Source organism: Caretta caretta, chromosome 8, assembly GCF_965140235.1.
Source record: "Caretta caretta isolate rCarCar2 chromosome 8, rCarCar1.hap1, whole genome shotgun sequence".
In the NCBI taxonomy this organism is placed as follows: domain Eukaryota; kingdom Metazoa; phylum Chordata; order Testudines; family Cheloniidae; genus Caretta; species Caretta caretta.
In genome coordinates this window covers 48,858,311-48,867,554 of record NC_134213.1, presented here as the reverse complement: position 1 = coordinate 48,867,554, position 9,244 = coordinate 48,858,311, and the positions used below count along the sequence as shown (strand labels likewise).

Genomic DNA, 9,244 nt, shown 5'->3' with positions numbered 1-9,244 from the left:
AGGGAATATCTTTCATTGGACCAATGTCTGATAGTGAAAGAGGAGAAGGCATAGGAAAGATACAAGTGTACATTTGGCCACTTGGTGGCACTGTTGTCACAGGGAAAATGTACGAGCCCAGTCTGACCTAACCTTTGTTTCTGCCCCCAGATCTGCTAATGCAAAGGGGATCTCTGCTGAATCTGCAGCCCCTGGAATAAGACTTTGCAGTTTCAGGCTTGTATGGCTCTCTCAAATAAAGATACTGGCTAGGAGAGTGGATCAAAATTTTTTGAATTTTGAAAGGAAACAAAAATGTATATTTTATATATATATAAAATTTTTTTTGCTAAAACATTTGTGTTCTACTAGCTACATTAAAAGCATTTCCATACAAGAGAGGCCTTGAGCACTGGTGAGAGCAGGCTACCCCAAGAGGTTGGGAAGAGGCATCTAAATTTTCTGGGATCATTGTTGTTTTGCCAGAATAGCTTTCATGTTTTGGAGGAGACAAAATTTTCATGTCACAAATTAGCTTTCATGATTCATGAAAAATTGCATTGCATTGCAATGGGATAACATGTCAAAATGCCTTCTCATTTGGCCTAAGTCCTGACCGCCTTTAGCTTGACAGCCCTGGAACCTGCAGTCCTCTATGTACAGACAGGGATGATGATGATGATGATGGCAATACAAAGTGGCTAGCCAAGGGAAGTGAGCAGGTACTGTAACTGATGGATTGTTCCTCACCTCTTGCAAGGAAGAGGGATATAGCTTTGGGATCAGGTCTTCCGCTAGCATAGATCAGCGTAGCTCCATGGTCCTTTATATGAATGAGGTAATGATTTATATGGAAAGCATAAATCTCTTGCAAATATGGGATAGACCAGTCTACTGGTGTCTGTTTCCATCAGTGATCGTGCTAGAGGTGAGGTTGGAGGGGCTGGGCATGTGCTGACGGGCCGTGCTGCATTGCATCTCTGCAGTGTCCGCCCAAGCTCAGGTTGTGCCTGATGTGAGTTATCCTAAGAGGGAGAAGCTGGTCTGATCGTTGTGATCTCATACCCATAGACTATGGCAGACAGGCGTGTATCTGTGTTGAAATGTCACAGCCAGAGGAGTGGGTTCCCTGGGGAGGAAAGTCCCTCAATTTTCTATTAGACCCCCCACGATAATCCTTAATTTTCCCCCTGTTTCCTCCTCACCTGCAGTTGGCTACTGTAGTTATGGCCAAGTAGGATTTTGACACTCACTAGCATGTGTATGTTGCTCCCTAAGAGGAGTAATTGACGTAATGACTCCATGATACTTCCAGGGCAGGGGGGTTTGAGCTTGGATATTGATCTCTGGTCTCCTGCATTACACTAATATACCTTACTTAGGAATAGCCAGGCAGGATCAAACCCAAGGTCCATCTAGTGCAGTGGCCTCTTTCTGGCTAGTATGCTGCAGAGGAAGGTACAAAAACTCCATAGTTGGTTTCAATGGGGTGTGTGTGGGGTGCACCCAATAGAAATCAGGTAGGGTGGGCCAAGGGCTATACCTAGGATAGTAAACTGACCCATAATAGTGGGATGTAATTAAGGAAAAATTAAGCTGGATATGGAAGATCTACTAGGCTGCAGAATGTCTTTCTTTCCCATGGGAAGTGGTGGAAGCCCCATTGCCCAGTTAGACTGCACAAAGCATTGGAAGGATGAATACTGTAGCAGGGTGGTGGGACAGACTAGGTCACTGCATGGCACTTAGATAGCATCTTCCCTTTGTGGCTCTCGAGGCCTTCTCCATTTCTAATTTCTGTGATTGTATGGTACCTCTATGGGCATTTACACGACACCAATTGTTGTGGAGTCTACTACCAGTATGTGGAAGAATATTCACATACAGGTGGATGCATGAGTGTACGGACACTGAATTATCCTGTATGTATCAGTGCTGCTACAATATCTTTGTTCTCCTTTGCCAGTGGCTTTCCATGAAAGGTTCCATCTCTCTTCTGGCTCTTTCTTTGTGCTCTGGTATCCTTACTGGTAGGAGCAGTTAGGGCAGACCCACCAAAGTGGTAGGATCCAGTGACCGCTCCCAGAAGCTGCGTTGGTGTTCACAGATAATGTGAGAAAGTGTCTTCAATCTGGTGCAAGAACTATCCGTGCTGGGCTTGGCTCATTCAGTATTGTTCTTTATTTATCATTAATATGGCAGTGATGCCTAACGGCCACAATCAGGCTGCACTAGGTGCTGTGCAAACATACAGTGTGTGACCATCTCTGCCCCAAAGAGCTTGTAGTCAAAATAAGATGCACTAGGTGGATGAGGCAAATAGGTGTGCTGAGTGGGAGGCAGGGTAATAAATGTAACACCATGTGCACAATCCTTAGGCTGACAAGTGATCACGGCTCCCCACCTGCCTAGCCATTCTCAAGCTGTTCATGTCGCTCCCAGAAAGGCACGGGCTAGAGAAGACAAGGTTTCATGGGATGTCATGTTCTGTGTGTAAGCAGAGTCAGAATGAGCTCTACCCTGACATCTGGTGGTGAGCTGTGGAAAAGGACTTCAGGGGCTGATCTAGTTTGCATGGGCACACTCACCCTGCCTAACATGGACTGCCTGCCCAAATAGTCACTTTGGCTCCTGTGGGATCCCCACTCTCTTTGTTGCTGGGGCAGGAGTAATAAAGCGTTGTTATCCTGGTTATGTGAAACAAGGACAGTAGAACTCTACTTGGCATTTTCTGATGGAGGGACTCATTCTCAACTAAGCAGCACTTGCTAGGCAAGGGACATGGGTTCCAAAACCCAGTGAATTGAGAGAGAGGCTGGGGACAGGTGTGTGTATCTGGTAGTGTGGGCCCCTTCTGAGGGTTCTAAACACTACTTTGCCCCCTTCTCTCTACACCATGTAATAACAGAGCTAATTCTGAGTCCATTAGGAGTCTTGTTACATGCTGCAGAGCTGAAATCACTGATACCTAGGTCTAAGCATTGAACCTACTTTGGGCTAGTGATCCACCAGCACTGGGACCCCCCTACTACCAGCTAAATTCACTGAGAGCTGAACTCACTAAAGAGCTGTAGTTACTAAGAACTGAGATCACAGAGCTGTGTTAAGGAGCGGGGGCCTGAAGACAAGCTGGTGAGCAGCTAGCAGGGTGGTTGGCGGAGAGGAGTGGACAGCAGGATGGCTAGTGGAAAGGAGCGGCGAGCAGAGTGGAGAGCATGGCGGTTGGCGGAGAGGAGCGGAAAGCAGGACGGGTTGCGGCAAGGCACAGCTGACGGTGAAGACTGCAGCAGAACCACATGGAGAGGCATGGCACTTGGCCGTCGACCCGAGCAGCAGAGCATGTAAGATGCCCCCCATACTTCCCTCCACTTCCACCCAGGCTGGGAGGTAAACTCTGCAGATTAACTTCTGAACTCTGGGGCTGCACTGACCAAGGTCAGAAACTGTGGGTGGGGTGACTGTTTGGTTGCTGGACTTAAGACTCTGAGGGGAAAAGGACACTGCCAAACTTACTTGGGGGTGGGTTTTTTGTTCATGGTTTGTGTTATGAATCCTGTTTGTGGTGTTTCCCCAACATAATGCCGCTTTGTTTCCCTCCTTTATTAAAAGGCTTTTGTTACACTCTGACTCTGTGCTTGAAAGAGGGGAAGTATTGCCTCTTAGGGGAGCCCAGGGGGGTGGTATGTAATTGTCCCAGGTCACTGGGTGGGGGCTTGAGCCGGTTTTGCATTGTGTTATTGAAACGGAACCCCTAGATACTGAGCCCGGTCCTTGTTGCTGCCAACTCTGACGGGCAGAAGGGTTACATGTGTAAGGTACTTATCCGCTCCCCACTCCCTGGTCACCATAGCATCTGAGTGCTGCAGAATCTTGAATGGACTTATCCTCAAAACACTCCTGTATGGTAGGGCCTGGCTATTCTCCCATTGCACAGATGGGGAACTGAGGCCCAAAGACACAGGCCCAGATTTTTAAAGGTAGCTGGGGGTTGCTGCGCTCAGCAGCGCAATACCTATCTGATTTAGGAACCTAAATCGCATGTTCAAAAGTGCTATAGGCACTTAGGAGTCTAAATCTGAGTGACTGTCAATGGGATTTTGGTTCCATAGTTCCTAAATCCCTTTGGGAAATGAGGGTTAGGATCCTAAATCAGTTAGGTGTGACACAGCAACACTTAATGACCTTTAAAAATCCAGGCCTAAGTGACTTGTCCAAAGTCACTGAGGGAATAAAGCCCAGGTCTCCTAAATCTCAGGTTACCGCCTTAACCGATGGGCCAGCTTTCCTCACACCTCCCTTGCTTTGATTTAACGCAACTGCTCTAATCACACGCTTGCCCTGTTGCAGATGCTGAATCCGTTTCCTCTCCTCACTAGCTATTTCACGGATCCTGCCTTCTGCGTTTGGTCTCATTTTCTATGCACATTTTCAGGGAGAACCGGTGGAGTTCCTGGGAATGAAAGGCTGAAGTATCTGGACTTGGATTGCTCCTGACAAGCAGAAAGACTCTCAGAGTAACAGTGCAAGAAGGGTAGGCAACGGATTGATCTGGAAGGTAATCCAACAGGCGAAGAGTGCAGTGGGTTTCTTTCTGAGCAAAGACCAAGTGTACTGTTTGATTCACATATGGGCTCTTTTTCTTCCCATAAGGAAAAAGCACAGGGGCTGTAACAACAGCTGAGACTGGCAGAGGGAAACAAAAGCCAAGCCAGATGACTTGCCAAAGAAGGAACCCTTAGAGCTTGCAGGCTGATATGCAGACTGGTATGTAGAGAGGAGCAGGAATGTAGATGGAAGAATATAGCAACTGGCAGAAGCAGAGGAGAGCAGTTTATTCTAGTCTCCCCACAGGAACCATGCCTCCATTTTGGGAGGAACAGAAGCAGACTAAGAGGAGGCCAGAGACTGTAGAAGATGATGGCCCTGCAAAGAAAAAGATGGAAAAACCCAGGTTATGGTGAGTTTCCATAGCAACGCAATACTTTTCCTGGGAATTTCAAAGGAATAGATCAAATGTCTGTAACTCTCAAATTCCAAATCCTCCAGCTCCAGGATTTGCCCACAACCAATTGCAGTGGTCACATGTTCACCAAGAGCTTCAGTGGTGCAATAAGATCATGAACGATGGACGCAGACTGAATAACCCGCCAGACCCTCTTAAGGACCTAGCGGGAAATCAATCCAGATGGCACTCGGTCTGCAAGGAGGCTACAGCAGTTTGGGATTTGCCATGGTGCTGATGAATAGTAACATCCACCATGGTAAGCTCTGCCCTGACTTTCAAAGGGCCAATCTTTGAACAAGTTTCTCCTTTCCTTTCCTGTCCTATTTTGGCCTGGACAGATCTGGGTAGCCGATAATTATGATTTTTTGCAACTTAGGAGGCTGAGGGAAGGCCCTATATAGGACAGTTCAAAGGGAGTAAAGCATCCTAATTATAACAGGCTGGATCAGCTTTGGGCAACCTCCTGAAGATCCTGGAAAGGGGAAGGTGTGAGCCGCTCCAGGTGGCTGGAAGAGGACTAATTGCCCCAGATGTTTTCCCATGGCAGTGACCTCTGCTCACATGTGCATAATACAATTAAAGCTGACTTGATTCAGTCTCAGTCCAGGTTAACCCTGGGGAAAGACTAGGCTACATGGTTTGACCTAGGTACAATTGAGAGAGATTTGTGTTTACATGCAGGGTGTGCTACAGTGATGCTAGGGGAAACTATGGGGATTTAAAACCTAACTAATGTCTTACATTCAGCAAATGCATAAGCAATCCTCTCTTTTCTGATAAGTGGCTCATAAAGAATCATAAAATGTAAGGTTGGACGGGAGCTCTTGAGATCATCAAGTCCAGCTCTGTCCTGAGGCAGGACCACATAAACCTAGACCATCCCTGACTGGTGTTTGTCCAGCCTGTTTTTAAAAACTTTGTTCTTTAATCTGATTGTTCCTCTATTACTGGTCAGTTTAGACTTATTACTGGGTCTCAAATATTTGTACATAGAAATAATTATCATTTAGAATAAAGCCATGAATTAAATGAACTCAGGAAAAAAACCCCAGTCAAAGTATATAATACCAAATAAGCAGCAGTATTTTAAACAAGGCAATCTTAAACCCTCCCCCACCCTTAAACATTTATTATATTTTCTCATATTTCTCCTGACAACCACTTGTTCAACTTCTGACCTGTTTGCAAAAATCTGCAGACCATCTATCAAAGTGATACGCGCGCACACGCACACTTGCAAACTTCTGTTCTATGGGCATTAAGTAAATTATTTCTTTAAGATCATATGGCAGATCTATAATTAATTAAACCCTCCATGATATTAGTGTAAAATAATTTAGCGTTTCTAAAAAGGTAAATGTAATTTGCCGATCTGGTATTTGGAAGAATGCTTTTCCAAAAATCAATTCCTTTAGTTTCTAGAGAATAGGAATGAGAAGCAATCTCATTTTAATTATATCTCTTTATTGCTAACAAAGGAATGATTTATGCAATTAAATTAACTGGCTAGAAAATTATTCTCAGCTGGGCTGTCCTAATTCTTTGCTTTCTGAATTGCAGGCTTTTACACTTTTCTATATAGATTAATTTTTCTGATATGCAAACAATGCTCCTTGTGTTCATTTTTAACATTTTCTATTCACAGCTTCCCTTTTCTTAGTGCTGATGACATGAGTAATATTTGTGAACTGCTGGGCTCTGATTCATAGGGTTTTTTTGTGCAGAAAGATAGGAAAAAATCTTTCCTTTTGAATCTCATTATTGCCAGCACAGAGCAAGATTTGGAAGTTTTCTTATCTATTGCCAAGAAACAGCAGCGGGAACATGAAGAAATTGCAAAGATGTCAAAAGATGCAAACTTTTAAAGAGAAACACTTTAGCATTGGAGAGACGTGATTTTTGCAGCTGGGGTTTTTTAGTATTTTCTTCCATGCTCCCTTTGTCTCCCTGGTAAAAGGGAACTGAGGGCAAGCTCCTATCATGTGTTGCATGAAAGCACTACTGGAGGAAGAGGTTCTGGGAGAGGTTTTTTTTCTGCAACAGCTGGACAGAACTCTATCTTGATTGTTAGGCGGTGGGAGAAGCTAAACTGCATGTTAAGCACATCATGACCACAAGGGGACATAGTCTGGAGGGGCAGGGGTATCCTTTGTATAGGGTAGGGATTGGGGCACTTTGCTCTGTTTTAGAGAACCTGTGAATGTGCTGGGATGCAAGTTCCCCCAGGTCCTCCTGAGCCTTCCTGCCCTGCATCAGCTAGGATGGCTTGCTAGCCAGTGTCTGGCCCTCTTGGCTCCATCCCAGTTCCATGGAATTGTCCAAAAGATTTAGGCCTTGTCATTGTGCCTGTGCTTTGGTTGTGTTGCACCTAGCTGCTGATTTGAAGTTCATGAGATTGGGAGTTGGTGTGGGCTAAGGGTTTGTGGGGCCTTGAAGTTGCTGAGATAGAAGGATCAGGCCGTGTATTGCCTCTCCTGCTCCTGCTGCCAGGGAGGGGTTTGGGCCAGCCTGTGAGTTGGATAGGAGGAGGGGTCGCCAGAGGCCCCTTCCTTTGAGTGTGCTTCATCCTGGTAGATGGTAAATTCAGGCTAATGGGAGATGTTGTTGCTCAAGACCTCTCAACATCAGGCCACTGATTTAGAATGGATTTAGGGGCCACTGGGCACCCACATTTGAAAATGCAGGCCTTTAAACTACTGGAGGGGTCTTTCTTCAGAACCCTAGCCCTGCACTTCTCAGCTTCCTCCCTCAACAAAACTAGGTCCCTCCTCAGATCTGCTCCCACCCCTGGATCACCCTGTGTTCCCCAGCCTTAAATCGACCAATGGCTTCCTAGTCTCTGTCCATCCCCTGGTCTCAGCGCACCCAGGGGAGGAACCAAGGGGCAGTGTGCTCTGGGCCCCCCTGTTTGGGAGGGCCCTTACAATGACAGGGGGTGGCCAGGCTGAATGTGAGTGAATGGCATTGCAACCTGGCACACGGGGACACAGCACCACTCAGGCTGGGTACCTGCCATTGATTGTACGGAAAGAGGTATGGAGGGGATAACCTTGGGTGATCCACCAAGCTGAGAGCCCGGAGGTAGTAGCAGAGTTGGGGATAAAGCCCCCACAGTCAACAGGGCTGGAAGTCAGGGAGAGGCGGGGCTGGGAGATGGCATTGACCCCACAGGCCTGGGCTCCCTGATCCCCTCCCCTCTTAACAGTTCAGCCTCAACCCCAATGCCTGCCCGCTCCTGATATGAGAGTGGGATAAGAACTGGAGTTTGGTTTGGTGCTGGCTGAGAGAAGATGAAGGTTTCTATTCCAGCTGCCATTGAGATTCCAGACTGGCCTCACCTATCAGTGAGACAAGACCTCCCTTGTCTCTGGCACAATCTGCTCCCCCTAATGAGTACCTCCAACAACTAGACACGGGACAATTCCCAGATGGCTTCTATCCAGGGGCTAGTTAACTTCCCACACATTCCTCCTGTGTCACTTATTGTGAGAGGCATCACTCATTTTAGTCCCCAAATTCCCTGAGTTCCACATAAATTTGGTGTCCCCTCCCCTTGATTGTTGGAAATGTATTTACAGCAGAAAAGATTTAAAAACAAGTACAAAACAGCCAGAGACTGGAGAAACAGAAGGCCATTTAACCTGAAGGAAGGAGTCCTGAAGTTATTTTCAGTTTTCTGCATGGATATTTGCTTTTCATGTCCCTCATTTTAGGTCTTTGTCCTCTGTTACGTCCCACATCTAGGCCTTGGCAGTGTGAGAAGTATGTACTTATTAGATCATCTGTAATTAGTAATGGGAGCATCTTGGTAGATTCAGACACTAGGTTCAAGTGCTTACCCTAAGCTTATCTGAACTTTCTGACCTTCTTGTGGTTGAAAAATTGGCCTATCAAACTTACCAGCATAGATTTTCTGGGATTTCTACTTCTTTCTTCAGGATAGGTCAGGATCCCAGCCAGAACAGCCCATATCACAGGATTCCAGCAATTCCATTCAGGGCACGAGGTAGCAGCAAGGTAAAGAAAATACTTTTAGACATGCAAAATGCATTGATGTCGGTTCTGTTCAAAATCCAAGCAAAAAGTTCATCTCGGTGCTTAGATCAGAATTTGATTTGTATAATTGTGTCCCGTAAAGTGTCGTCTCTCAAACTGTGGCTTGTGGACAGAGGACATCTGAGAAGTCTGTACTGTTGCTTCCCTTGCAAGGCTGAACTTGATGAGTTTTCAAGCTGGGGATCGCCTGCTAGTCCCTGTCTA

At 46.1% G+C, this 9,244-nt stretch overlaps 1 long non-coding RNA gene across 1 annotated transcript; it reads left to right on the top strand.

Moving 5' to 3' along the window:
- Positions 1-383: 383 nt before the first annotated feature.
- Positions 384-6,268, top strand: LOC125641170 (uncharacterized). The gene is made up of 3 exons (XR_007358000.2): positions 384-3,320; positions 4,412-4,534; positions 4,630-6,268. It is a non-coding gene; the product is annotated as an uncharacterized LOC125641170 (long non-coding RNA).
- The last annotated feature ends 2,976 nt before the right edge of the window (positions 6,269-9,244 follow it).